The following is a 15,195-nucleotide window of genomic DNA, read 5'->3' on the forward strand; positions in this document are numbered from 1 at the left end:
TTGACCCTTTACCACACCACGTGCCCAAGGTGGTAAACTACATAACTCTCCTTGTAGTTCTGTTCTTTAATCTTGGCCCCAGCAGCTTGCATTCCTTCACTGCCAACACCTTTGCTCTTTCTGCATCGCTGTTTTTTTCGCACTGAATGCAACAAATAAATCGTGCCCTTTCCACTCCAGGTTTTTCTCCCAGCCCCAAGGATGTGTCCTTTACCAAGACACAGGACCAACACAGCCTGAGACTCATGCTTGGGGCTACAAAAAAAATTGTCTTGTTATCCTGTTAGTGCTACACTCCTTAATATTAATGCACCAGAGCCATATGATCAGTTTGTTTATTTTTCATACAGTTTCCACTTTCACCCACACAGGCTACAGAGATTGCTAATGTATTGAATAATGTAGTGTTGGAGGCTCCTGCAATGCTAACTTTTGTATTCCCATATATACATGTTGAAGGGGAATGGCACAGGAGATTTCTGCGCTCTTTATATATAATAAGCTTGCCTCCCTTATCTCCTTTAAACGTTCCCCTCTCACCTTTAGCCAATGTCCTCTGGTATTTGACAGTTCTGCCTTGGGAAAAGGACAGGCTCCACCCTATTCTATGCTTCTTACAATTCTACATACTTTGATCAGATCACCCTGCCTCCGTGCTTCAGAGAAAAGAATCCTTTGTCCAACGAAATGTCACCAGAATGTTGTCGTAATTGTGTTGCATTGGGTACGAGGAGAAATCAGGCAACATCCTCGTGACATTTCGCATCGGGACCCGTCTAACTCGAAGCATCCCGACCCAAAACATCACCTGTCCATTCTCCAAACCTCTACATCCTACCGGGTGGCAACTCGAACTGCACACAATACTAGGAAGCTCCATAAAGCAGCAACATGACTTGCCAACATTTGTCCTTTAGTGCTCTGAGTGTTGAAGGCAAACATGCCATATGCCTTTACCACCCTATCCACTTCAATTGCTACTTTCAGGGAGCTCTTGAGATGCTTGCGTTCATTGAAGGTAAAGGGTACCAAACTTGAGACATGATGCAGTGGTACAAATCACGAGTGAGGTGACACTTGGAATACTACGCAAGTACAGCTCTGGTCACCCAGCTATGGGAAGGATGCAAGCGGGAAATGGTGCAGAAGAGATTCAACATGTTACCTGGTTTGCAGGCTTGAGTTCTAGCCTCAAGCTATCTGACTGGGACTTTGAGGTTTATGAGCTCATTGTGGGGGAGGTAGTAGCATGGATAAAGCGAACTCAACTTAGTTATTCCCAGGAAGAGTATTCTAAAACTCCAGAGCCAAGGCTCGATAGGGAGGGAAGATATTTAAGAGGGACATCAGGGTACTCAGAAAGTTGTATTCACTCAGAGGGTCGTGTTCAAAAGAAATTGGGACAGATATGGATAGGAAGGATTTAGAGGGGTACAGGCCAAATGGGACCAGCCTGATATGTCAACTTTGGTAACAAAGGAAGGTGGGCCAAACGGGCCTGCCTCCATGTTGTCTAGCCCTATGACTCGAGGTACACAGTGGTCGTTGCTGAAACAGTGCAAGGGTGGTCCTGGAAGATGATTATGATAGCAACAGTTAGGTGGCATTTAGACAGATTTGAACAGATCTTAAACAGATGTGATTCATTTAAATTGGCCTTATGGTCAGTACAGACATGGTGGGCCAAAGGACTGTTACTGTGCAGTATTATTCTCTCTCCCTTTGCTTAAAGCTACAAACTGGATTCTTGAGAGAACTTGGGGATTCCCAGTTCTCAAGTGCTATGTAGACTATTTGAAGCATCTAAACTATGTGACAAATGGAAGGCCTTAGCCAGGATTGTGATCTTTAAAACTGCACTTCTAATTATGTTTGTAAGGAGCAGAAGATTTTTCTTTTCAACTAACGTGCAATATAGATTAGAGCCCGCTGCAGACCTTTCACTGTCCGGCGTGGCCTGGAATAGGCCGCGGGATTTTCTTAATGTCGGGACCCCCGACGTGGCAACTTCAACAGCCTGACCGCGGGAGAAGACGGCAGGGGAAGAGAAAAGACATTCTGGCCTTCCAACACAGTGAGGAGGGACTGGAGGAGACTCACTGTGATGGATGTTTCTTTTTTTTGGTTTTGTGTTGGTTTGTGATTGTGTGTGTTATTGCTTATTTTTATTGCTCTGATGTTGGACTGTGGGTAAAGGAATTTCGTCCAAAAGAGTTGTTTTTTTGGATGACAATAAAGGTTATTCTGATTCTGAGACACATGTTTAGCTCACTGGTTCAGATACTAATTCTGATGTATTGCTTTATTTGGGTCACTGGCGTTTTCCCTAGTGAAGAAACGAAACCTAAAAACAAATCACCAATGTAGCCGAGTATCATCAGCGATCACATTTTCTCAGCAGAGCTCACAAAATGATAGCACCAGGAGTTATAAAAGGCATGGTTTCATGTTATATATGACACTTGGGTACATGGGATGCATATTGGGACTGGTGTTCATACATGCAGAATTTGGGTTTTCATTTGTAAAGTAAGAACCACAAAGTTTTTATACTTCTCTTGTTCTGATGTTTGATTATGCCCCCATTTCCAAACCCCTGTGGGATCATCAAAGATCTTTCACAATCAGTTGTAAGACTATTTCTGAATGTTGTACCCGTTTTTAGCTTACGTAGTCATGATATCCCATGCTCTCCACGTTTTTTTATGCTTCATGCACAATAATGCAAAAACATTGAGACAAGAGAGTGCAAATGCTGGAATCTTGATGAAGAGACAGGGTGCTGGAGGAGCTCAGCGGGTCAAGCAACATTGAAGGGCTGGGTAGGTGAAGTTCCCGGTCGGGATGCTTCAGATTAGAAGGAACCCGGCCTGTAATGTTGCCTGTCCACTCCCTCCACAGATGCTGCCTAACCCACAGTGCACTGTGTTGAGAATACAAAACATTATTTTCTCTTTCACAACTTCTCCCCTCTTGCCGCTTATTGAATAGGTTTGATTAGATAGGGCACATTAATCGAAACATGAATGAACACTCTAACAAATCAGACTATATTTTCTCGGTCCATACACCAGCTAGGCGCTGCCACTCATTTTTGTGTCGGCACGGTGGTGCAGAGGTAGAGTTGCTGCCTTACAACGAATGCAGCGCCGGAGACTCAGGTTCGATCCTGACTACGGGTGCCGTCTGTACGGAGTTTGTACGTTCTCCCCGTGACCTGGCATGGGTTTTCTCCGAGATCTTCGGTTTCCTCCCACACTCCAAAGACGTACAGGTATGTAGGTTAATTGGCTGGGCGGCGTAGACCCAGTGGGCCGAAGGGCCTGTTTCTGCGGTTTATCTCTAAATCTAAAATCTAAATTCTTCTTCAGACAGTAGGAAAATCGAGAAACAGAGGACATGGAACAAGAGGGGAAACATTTTCCACACAGAGGGTGATGATGGGTGTATGGAACAAGCTGCCAGAGGAGGTAGTTGAGGCAGGTACTATAACAACATTTAAAAGACATTTGGACAGGTACATGGACAGGAAAGATTTGTGGACCGAACATGGACAGGCAGGACTAGTGTAGATGGGGCATCTTGTCAGCATGGGGAGGTTGGGCTGAAGGACCTGTTTCTGTGCTGCATGACTTTATGATTAAAAGATATTTTTTCAAAATGAAATGTGGGAGAACGAAAGTGTACTCAGTCAGGAGTTCAAACCACACTGAAAATCTCAGCAATACTATTAACAGTACAATCAAAGAAAAACACCTACATTCCACTATGCTCCCCCCAATAGATGTCTTCATTTATAATTTTAAATGAGGCGAGTGTCACAACATAAAATTCTTCATTGGTTTTGCAACTTGAACTCAATAATTGTAGATTAGGTAACATGTTTGCTGCATGTTCCAATGGATTTTTAAAGAGTCATGACGGCGGATGTGCTTTCAAGTAGGTACATGACCTCTAAACAGAGGAACTAATTATCACTAAGCAAAGTCTGCAACATACTATTAGGGTTAAGAGTTTTTTAAGGCATACTCATCACCAAATCACATTCTTGAAACTAGAATAGTTTAAATTCCTTTCATTTGGGGATTTTTTTGGTCTAAGTGTAGCAACCTTAGTTTTTATCAACCTTTTGCATATCCGGAATGCAAGATATTTGCATATATAAATATATATATATGCAATATATATATTAACCTAAACATGGCGATTCCACTTGTCAAAAATGATTCAGAACTGCAATCACAATATAATAATATAGAAAGTCTAACAAAATCAACTCCAGATCAGAAACAACTTTGTACATCATGTATTAAAGAGCGAGACTCTAATTTAAAACGCTCCTTTGATAGATATGCATTTGGAGAGGCGGATTAAAACCGTGCCAAACTTAGGAAGTAGATCTGGACGCCCAGGTATCTATTTGGTAGAAATTACACGGAACTCTTCACTGCTATCATTTTTGCGTCAATAAGGAAAACAATAATTTATCATAAATGAAGCTCAACAGCAAAACATGATCTGATCATCAAGCAAAAGTAATTGATGTTCCTTCCCTTGGATGATGCAAATCTGACATAAAAATCTGAATTGAACAGCACAGAAACGGGCATCTTCGGCCTTAGGTCCATTTTCCTCTATGTCTCTCCTATTCAAGTACCAATACACATGCCTTTAAAACATGGCAAATGAAGCATTTTTGCAATATAACTACAAATTGTTAAACTTCCCAGAATCATGGTTTGCATTACAATATTGGTAGTACTATTGCAAATCAATTAAGCACCTGCAACAAAGTTGTACGTAACTCCTTTATAAATAACCAAAGAATTCTTGCCACAAAATATGCATCTAAGGTAATTTTCTGGTAGTTTTAAATTGTTACCTGAACCAGACAACTGTGCCATAATACTTAATGCATTGACAAGCGCAAAACAGAGACACAGCCCCAAACTATTCTATTTTTAATGCAGAATTTGCTTATTTTAGCTGATACGTAGGTAAGGGATGCCTGTCAATTTAGAATCTGAGAATCACAGCTTAGGTCTGTCCTAATCACTCTCATGGACAAAATGTTCGCTATCCAGGGCCATACGGAAATACTGGCTGAAAAACAAAAAGACCACACATGCTGGAAGAACAAAAACATGAAATGTTGGAAACTCTCAATAGCACATATTTGTGGAAAGAGAAAAACAGTAAGAACATCTCAGGTCAGTGATCTTCAATTAGAACTGGGAAAAATTGCAAATCGAGCATATAATAATTGTGCATATTATTATACTATCATATATTATTATATTATTATGTGGTATTGCTTGTGATTGGGTGGTTCTAGAACATAGAACAGTAACAACACAAGAATGGGACCAGGACAATGTCTGTCTCTAAGCCACCTGTGCATAGCCCACATTGCTCCATTCCCATGTGGCCATCCAAAAGCCCCTTAAACGCCACTATTATATCTGCTTCAACCATCGCCTGCAGAAGCATGCCCCAGGCACGCACCACACCCCTCTATGTAAAAGCTTGCCCACACATCTTTAAATTTTATCCCTCTCATCTTAAAGCTATGCCCTCTGGTATTTGATTTCTTTTTAAAGGTTCTGTCTATCCTGTTGGTGATGTCTACGCCAATGTCTAACTCATTGGCCTGAACATCAACTTCAAAGGCAGTTATAACAGAACTAGTGTGCTAATTTCCAATGTAATATTTTGATAATATAAATATGTTGGTATTCTCTTAGAAAGGGAAACTTCAGATTAAAGGCTATATGTAAAAGTTTGCAATCACCTATAACCCGAATGCAGCTTTTGTAGAATAAATGACCTGATGATTGAAGCTTTGAACATTTTATGTTTTAGTCTTCCACATAATTCTTATTTAAGGTGTGGTGCACCATCTACTGGTTATGGAAAATATCAATATCTCAAGTAGTATTGACCATGTAAACAAGATTTTTTCTCACTTACCACAAAGTAACAATTTATGTTGAAAACCTGACACATAGAGAAAGGTTTAAAGCCACAAATTTATGCAACGGAATAGAAATGAAGGATGCCAGCAAAAAAATAGCAGCTTTGGTTAGGAAAGGGATGCATGAAAGGAGGTGGAGTTTAAGACTGGAAAGGATCAGTATTGTGGGGAATTTTGTACATGAACTTAAGAGCATCAGTGTAAATTTGCTATCTTGAGAGTGGGAGGATAGGTTAGTAAAGACTGGCCGTGTTTGAATTGCATTTGTTGGACAGTATGAGATGGTCGGTAAACAGAAGTATGGCAAATAAATGGTTTGACAGCAACAAGTTTTTCATAGACAAGATGAGCCACAGGACATCTGGATTTTATTTCAAAGGAGAGAACAAGATAGGTTTTTCTTTCCTCATGTCTACAGATGACAAAGATATTTAAAAATACATGGTAAAAAGGCCGACAAGAAAATGATCGAGCAACCCTCCTGCAGGAGAACGGCAGATGTGATTTGCACACAAATCTAGAAGAGCACTGTGGAGGATTGGGGCTTCAACGTAGATTGACTTCACCGAGCCAACTACAATGATGGATGTAAACTCCACCCAGCCAACACCAGAGTCTAGATTGAACCCTCGGTTATTGGAGCCAAGAAGCAGCAGCTCCACGAGTTGTGCCACTGTGTTGCCAAATTTGCAAGCACAAAAGCAGTCAGGGAGACAGACTGAAGAAAGTGGATGGAAACAAATTTCAGTGGAGTGTTATTGTATTGAGGGAGAGTATATTAAAATCCTGTGATCTCATCAAAACATAATGATTTTAGAGTATCTTTTCACTACCCTTTTAGTTATAAATCCTTTCAAAATTTAAACACAGCACTTAAAGGCATCCACATTGCCCTGATGCACAATTCACCACCCAACAATATTTTAAAAGTTACAGCAAGCCAATAAGCTACATTTTGAGAACCAGGCATTATTTAGCACTTGGTTCAGGTCAGAGAGGAGTGTTTCTGCATTGTTTGCAGAAGGGTCTCGGCCTGAACGTCACCTATTCTTTTTCTCCAGAGATACTGTCTGACCCGCTGAGTTACTCCAGCTTTTTGTGTCTATCTTTGGTTGAAACCAACAACTGCTGTTCCTCCCTACACAACATTGACCATCAACTTATTTTGTGGACAAGTGCATAGGATTATCCCAGTTACATTCCCAGCAGCTGTATCGATCTGCTGTTAGGACGTTTGTTTGGTTGAAATACCTTTTTTGGTGCAGTCAAGTACGGGTTCTGCTGCCTGAGCTGATGTAGGCTACTGCTGCAGGCTATGCCCCCACGTTTACCCAGCGCTGACAATGCTGCAAAATCCATGTTTGCTTCAATCTAATTTTCCCAGTAAATTCCTGCCTGAACAACTCGCATGCCTGTCGGAACTTGCTGCCTACTTCCCACTTTCAGATCTGCTGCAGCACCTTAAAGGGGAGTGGCGATATTTTTGTTATGAAACTTTAAATATTTGCAAGATTTTGTATGTAAAAACCCAGCACGATGAGTGGGATTTCTCCACCAGACTCCTTCCCCTTACACACTCCAAAGAGTTGTTTTGCTCCCCTACTCCCTGGTCCATTCTTCCTTCTTCACCCACCATTCCAGCTCAAAGCAATTTCCCACATTACTGATGGAGATACAGCAGCATCCACTATGACAAGGGAGCAATGAATTTAGGGAATAGAGCAAAACAAATTCAACTGATGGCAGAAAAATCAGCGGCAATAACAAAATCAAAAGTCTAAAAAAATCTAAAGACCGAGGGAGAAAGCAAACGTTCTGCTGAGATTTTATCCATTTTACATTATTCTGAAGAAAGAAGCAAAATTCTGGAGTAACTCAGCGGGACAGGCAGCATCTCTGGAGAAAAGGAATGGGTGACGTTTTGGGTCGAGACCCTTCCTCAGACTGAGAGTCAGGGGAGAGGGAGACTAGAGATATGGAAGGATAAGCTGTAAATATGACAGATCAAAGCAGACGGTGATTAAGGAAATATAGAATGGTTCATTGTCGGCTGAGGGGAAGGTGTCAACGAGGCACACAAACAGTAAAATTAATCAGGTGGACGGTGAAACTAATCGGAGAACTAGAATGGGGAGGGATGGAGAGGGAAAGCAAGGGTTACTTGAAGTTAGAGAAGTCAATATTCATACCGCTGCACAAGTGAAATTTGAGGTGCTGTTCCTCCAATTTGCATTGAGCCTCACACTGACAGTGGAGGAGGCCCAGGACAGAAAGGTCAGTATGGGAATGGGAGGAGGAGTTAGTGTTTAGCAACTGGGAGATTGTGTGGGCCTAGGCGGACTGAGCGGACACCACTAGCATCTGCGGTTCCTTCCGACACATTCCTTTACATTATTCCAAAGCAGAGGCTGAGATTCATATGTGCTCTCCGCAGATCACCAGGGACATCACGCTGATGGATTCATGGCAAATCAGGTGATCTTCCGCATATTTCCCCGCTCTCAACCTCAATGAACTCTCCAGCTTTGAAACTGGTCCTGTATTTTTGTAAGCAGCAGGTTTGACAGTCAATAAGTCTCGATAGAGGGCTTCACCATCAAAGTAGCATGCTCTGTAGAGGCCTGGGCCTGCATGACAACACTCTAGCCAGTGTCCTGGGGAAAGACTGCCCCAGACCACATTAGAAAACTGGTTTAGGGGTACAAAGGACAGGCAACCTCAGAACTTTAGAAAATCTAGTCCAATTTGTTTTTGTTGTAATAAGAAAATTGAGGATTCATTATATTATATGTAAGAGATCCAAGAAACAATGATTTTTAACTAATGCAATATATCAAACATGCTAAGACACAAAATACTGGCATAACTCAGTGGGACTGGCAGCATCTCTGGAAAGAAGGAATGTGTGATGTTTCAGGTTGAGATTCTTCTTCAGACTGAGTCAGGGCAGAGGGAGCTAGAGATATATGGAAGGGCAAGGTGTGAAAACGACAGATCACCGAAATGTAGATTGGTTCCTTGTTAGCTTTAGGGAAGGCGACAATGAGAGTACAATCAGCAAAATATCAATAAAATGTAATCAGCTGGATAGTGAAACTAGTCAGAGAACTAGGGTGGGGGAAGGATACAGAGAGAGGGAAAGCAAGGGTTAATTGAAGTTAGAGAAGTTGGACATGATGTCTAATCCAGAGTCACTCAAGCACTATCTTTTTTTGTCAGCCAGCATTTGCAAGACACTCATCCATTCCTTCCCTACATTCCTTCCTCTGGCTTCACAATGCGCAACTCGATCCTTTTGTATCTTTTTCACACAGAGGGTGGTGGGTGTGTGGAACAAGCTGCCAGAGGAGGTAGTTGAGGCAGGGACTATCCCAACATTTAAGAAACAGTAAGACAGGTACATAGATGGGACAGGTTTGGAGGGATATGGACCAAATGCAGGCAGGTGAGACAAATGTAGCTGGGACACGTTGGCCGGTGTGTGCAAGTTGGGCCTAAGGGTCTGTTTCCACACTGTATCACACTGAATCTACCTCTTACCTGCCAGGCTTTATCTTGCCCCTCCTCTCTTCCAGCATTTTTTCTCTCCTCTCCTTTAAATTAGTGAGGAATGGTCCCGACCTGAAACATTGCTCATCACATTCTCCAGAGATACTACCTGACCCGCTGAGTTACTCCAACACTGACTTTTTGTAAACCAGCATCTGCAGTCCCCCTTGTCAACATTTTTGTACAAATTTGAATTAATGCCACATGCAGTTCCCTTTGAGGTCAAGAATACATTTCTTGCTTCCTTACAATTAATTTTTTTCATTGGTTATTCTTAAAATAACCAAATTTATTTCATGTGGAGAATATGGTAACAACACATACTGGCCTTTTAAAACTCTTTTTATTTTGTGACAGTTTTAAGCAGTATTTATGTATCTTAAATTACATTGTTGAAGCTAGGTCAGTCATTTTATTTCATAAGGTCATAAGTGATAGGAGGAAAATAGGCCATTCGGTCCATCAAGTCTACACCGCCATTCAATCATGCCTGATCTATCTCTCCCTCCTAAACCCATTCTCCTGCCTTCTCCCCATAACCCCTGACACCCGTATTAAACAAGAATCTTTCTATATCCACTGACTTGCCTCTACAGCCTTCTATGGCAAAGAATTCCACCCTCTGACTAAAGAAATTCCTCCTCATCTCCTTCCTAAAGGAGTGTCCTTTAATTCTGAGGCTGTGACCTCTAGTCCTAGACTCTCCCACTAGTGGAAACACCCTCTCCACATCCACTCTATCGAAGCCTTTCACTATTCAGTAAGTTTCAATGAGGTCCACCCTCATCCTTCTAAACTCCAGTGAGTACAGGCCCAGTGCCGTCAAAAGCTCATCATAAGTCAACCTGGGATCATTCTTGTAAACATCCTCTGGACCCTCTCCAGAGCCAGCACATCCATCCTCCGGATATGGTGCCCAGAATTACTCACAATACTCCAAATGCAGTCTGACCAGCGGCTTGTAGAGCCTCAGCATTACATCCCTATTTTTGTATTCTCGCCCTCTTGAAATAAATGTGTTTATTTATTTGATTGTTTATTTCTCAATAAACAAGCCTTAAAAGCTAACCAAGGAGAATTTAAAGAGACTGATATTGCTCATTAAGTGGTTAACAACAAAGCTTGTACCATGTTCTATGAAGCATATATACTCATGCATTTGCCTGCACACAAAGCTATTTTTAAACTGCATATGGATTGTACTTATATTTTAACAAATTTATGTAACAGTTTAAAGCTAAAAGCAAGACCTGATGTGATATTTTGATGCTTTTGAACATTCAGAATCTTTGAACACATTTTCCTGGTCATATTTTACTTTCAAAATTCAATTTCAGCACGTTAGAATGAGAAATATGAATTACATTTACCTTTCTATTCATCTCACGCATATCCTGCAATTATAAGAGTCTGTCAATTAGACTGGGACAGAACTAAGCTGTGATTCTCCTAACCACTCTCATGTTATTGTTTTCCCACTCTCATGGGCAAAACATTCACCGTGCTGGATCATACACAGATATTACAACATTAACATGAAAAGCTGGAATATGCAAGTCAAACTTTAATATCAAACCAAGCCACTAACAAATATTCAACATCTTCCTCTGTAAAATTGCCTGCAATTTTCTACATATCCTAAGGATTTTTTTTAAAAAGATCTCTTACTGCTTATACATTTGTATACATTGAGCATGCAAGCAAAGAATTTCACTGTGCCTAGTCACATTTGACAATAAAGTATTCCTATTCCTAATGACTTAATTACCTTCTTTTCAGCCTTGCCTCCAACTAGTGGCACTGTGGAGCAAGTCATCCAGCTTCTCTTACTAATGTACCTCCCAGACCCATTCCCCCTTCCTGAGCCTGTGACAGAAAAAAGGAGCAAAAATGTAGCTATATACTTCACAACATTTACTATGGGCACCAATCACCCAATCTTCTCTCTTCCAACAACTGCTATTCATTCACGTTTCCTCAGCATAGTGGGACTAGCTTAGATGGGCATCTTATCAGTGTGGACAAGTTTCTGTTTCTGTGCAGTATGGCTAATAAACAAGAATACCCACGGCAACTTCTACAGCTCCATCTCAGAAGCCTAGTTCCATTTCAAAAACTCCCAGTAATTGACTAATGCACAGTGGGGGTTACATAAGTGGCTTATTTTTTAAAAGAAAATAATGTATTTCAATTTCACTCAACATTTAAGCTAGTTTCAAGGATAGAGCTCCTTCAGAAAATGCTTAAAATAGGCGATAGTTTATTTTATGCACAAAAGCCCAATTAACAGGATATTTGAAAGTGATCGAACTTAAATCTCTTCGCCACATCACCACCCCCAGCAAGTATTTCATTAAGAGCATCTTAATTTTTCCAATCAAACAATATTCAAGTCTAATATGTACCGTAATCTGACAACCAAAAGTTTTTTTACAAATTGCTTAGTATTTGAATTGATTTACTTATTCAGTTAACCTTCAAAATGGAATAGAGTATATATTTACAATAACATTTATCTTTGTGCAATATTTTTTACAAATAACCTGTCCCTTTTTAAAATAGCAAGAATTTTAAACATACGATGCATCATCTATAAACAGCCTGCTGCAGATCATAAAAATACATGCAATTATTTAATCCAGAAATACCTCAAGTCGAGTAAAATTTTAAATTTTGCTGCCGACAAATCGAAATGCATAGCTAATAAGGGAAAAGACTTGCAGATTTCACAAATGTTAACCCATTTGCACAATTATAAAATAGTTCAATATGCATTTACATACAGGATCCCTTCAAATGTGTGTACCCACTTTGGACACATGTAATAGCAGTGCAGTTGGTAGTGCTACCCATGTCCCCCATTATATTTTTAGAGCACATTTTTATTCCTAATTTTTATTCCCTTCGTCCCCCCCCCCCACCCCCTGTTACCTGGAAAGTCCATGCCCGCCTTTCTCAACTCCTGTTGAAGACATTCAGCTTTTGGCATCTGCTATTGAGCTATACAACCAGTAGGTACCAATGTTAAATGGCATACTTTGACTGCTCCCATGAGATGATAATGGTTCCATTATTTGAAATTGTGGAGTAATTTGGCTTTTTTGGCTTGAATGCATGACTTAGTTGGTGAAATCAACTGAATATTCTGCACCTGATGGAAACTTTTTGCTGGGCAGGGAACTCGTCCAAGATTGACACTGTTTATTTTGACATCAATACCATTTTTCGGATCTAGTTTGTTACTGGCATGTCTAGCTAGCCCTACTTGCCACCTATAACAGCCCATGAAGAAATGGTGCCAGGCTGCCCTTTGAACTGCGTCTGGTAAAGACATGCCATTATTATTGAGTGGTGCGAGACACTTTCACGTGGCTCAACAGCTTGGATTTGTTTGGACTTTATTGGCTTTATCTTGCACTAAATGTTATTTACATTATTCCTTTTATCATGTAATAATAATAATAATAATAATATTCATTTATTGTCATTGCAACGAGTACAACGAAATTAAAAAATAGCCAATCCTGATGGTGCGTACAAACATATATGCAATAAATGCAAAAACAAATAAATACATAAATACAATTATATTAAGTACAAGATTTTTTAACGGTGTTGCCTAGTGCAAAGGTAGTGTTCAGTTCTCGTATGGCCCTGGGGTAAAAACTGTTCTTAAGTCTGTTTGTTCGGGATTTGATCGACCTGAAACGTCGACCAGAGGGCAGATGAACAAACAGACGGTGGCCGGGGTGGGATGGGTCTTTTATTATTTTGCCTGCTCTCCTGAGGCAGCGTAGGCTGAACAGGTGCTCCAGGGAGGGCAGTGAGCAGCCGATGATCTTCTGGGCCGTCGTGATGACCCTCTGAAGGGCCTTCCTGTCCTTTTCTGAGCAGCTGGCATACCATGTGGTTATACAGTATGCCAGCACTCTCGATGGAGCAGCGATAGAAGGACAACATGAGCTTCTCCTGCAGGTTGGTTTTCCTGAGGATCCTCAGGAAGTGGAGTCTATGCTGTGCCTTCTTTACTGTGGTGATGGTGTTGGTAGACCAGGTAAGATCCTCTGCGATGTGCGTACCCAGGAACCTGAAAGCGGGTACCCTTTCCACACAGACCCCATTGATGTAGAGTGGGTCGTATTCTACACTGGTTTTTCTAAAGTCAATTATAAGTTCCTTTGTTTTGGAGGAGTTCAGGACCAGATTGTTCACTGAACACCATGCTGCCAGCCTTTGGATTTCATCCCTATAGGCTGTCTCATCTCCTCCTGAGATGAGTCCAACCACAGTCGTGTCATCCGCGAACTTGATGATGGTGTTGGTGGGATGGGTGGGGGCGCAGTCGTGAGTGTAGAGGGAGTAAAGGATGGGGCTCAACACACAGCCCTGTGGTGAGCCGGTGCTCAGTGTAATGGTGGAGGAGAGGTGAGGGCCTATTTTGACGGTCTGGGGGCGGTTGGTCAGGAAGTCCTTGATCCATTGGCAGATGGTTTGGGAAAATCCAAGGTCGGAAGGTTTGGTGACCAGTCTGCTCGGGATGACCGTGTTAAAGGCAGAGCTGAAGTCTGTACACTGTGAATGGCTCAATTGTAATCATGTATTGTCTTCCCACTAACTGGTTAGCACGTAAGAAAAGCTTTTCACTGTACATAGAAACATAGAAAATAGGTGCAGTAGTAGGCCATTCAGCCCTTCGAGCCAGCACCGACATTCAATATGATCATGCCTGATCATCCAGAATCAGTATCCCGTTCCTGCTTTCTCGCCATATCCCTTGATTCTGTTAGCCCCAAGAGCTATATCTAACTCTCTCTTGAATACATCTAGTGAATTGGCCTCCACTGCCTTCTGTGGCAGAGAATTCCACAGATTCATAACTGTGGGTGGAAAGGTTTTTCCTCATCTCAGTCCTAAATGGCCTACCCCTTATTCTTAAACTGTGACCCCTGGTTCCGGACTCCCCCAATATCGTGGACATTTTTCCTGCATCTAGCCTGTCCAATCCCTTAAGAAATGTATATGTTTCTATAAGATCCCCACTCATCCTTCTAAATTTCAGTGAATACAATCCCAGTCGATCCATCCAGTCAGTCCCGCCATCCCGGGAATTAACCTGGTGAACCTACGCTGCATTCCCTCAACAGCAAGAATGTCCTTCCTCAAATTAGGAGACCAAAACTGTATTCCAGGTGTGGTCTCACCAGGGCTCTGTACACCGGCAGTAGGACCTCCTGGCTATAAAGGCCAACATGCAATTTGCTTTCCACAATGCTTGCTGTACCTGCATGTTTACTTTCAATGACTGATGTACAAGGACACCCAGGTCTCATTTTCTTAAACTGACACCATTCAGCTGCGCTCGCACCTCCTCCAACCTCATCTGCTGCATCCACTGTTCCAGGTGTCAACTTCTGTACATCGGCGAGACCACGCGCAGGCTCGGCGATCATTTCGCTGAACACCTCCGCTCAGTCCACCTTAACCTACCCAATCTCCCGGTTGCTCAGCACTTTAACTCCCTCTCCCATTCTCAATCTGACCTTTCTGTCCTGGGCCTCCTCCATTGTCAGAGTGAGGCCTAGTGCAAATTGAAGAAACAGCACCTCATATTTTGCCTGGGTAGCTTACATCCCAGCGATATGAACATTGACTTCTCTAACTTCAGGTAGCCC

At 41.7% G+C, this 15,195-nt stretch overlaps 1 protein-coding gene across 3 annotated transcripts in view; it reads right to left on the reverse strand.

Moving 5' to 3' along the window:
- The window catches only part of rcor1 (REST corepressor 1), a 93,902-nt gene that overhangs the window by 34,477 nt on the left and 44,230 nt on the right, over positions 1 to 15,195 (reverse strand). The gene's annotated exons all lie outside the window — the stretch shown is intronic.

Source organism: Rhinoraja longicauda, chromosome 10 (assembly GCF_053455715.1).
Source record: "Rhinoraja longicauda isolate Sanriku21f chromosome 10, sRhiLon1.1, whole genome shotgun sequence".
Lineage (NCBI taxonomy): Eukaryota > Metazoa > Chordata > Chondrichthyes > Rajiformes > Arhynchobatidae > Rhinoraja > Rhinoraja longicauda.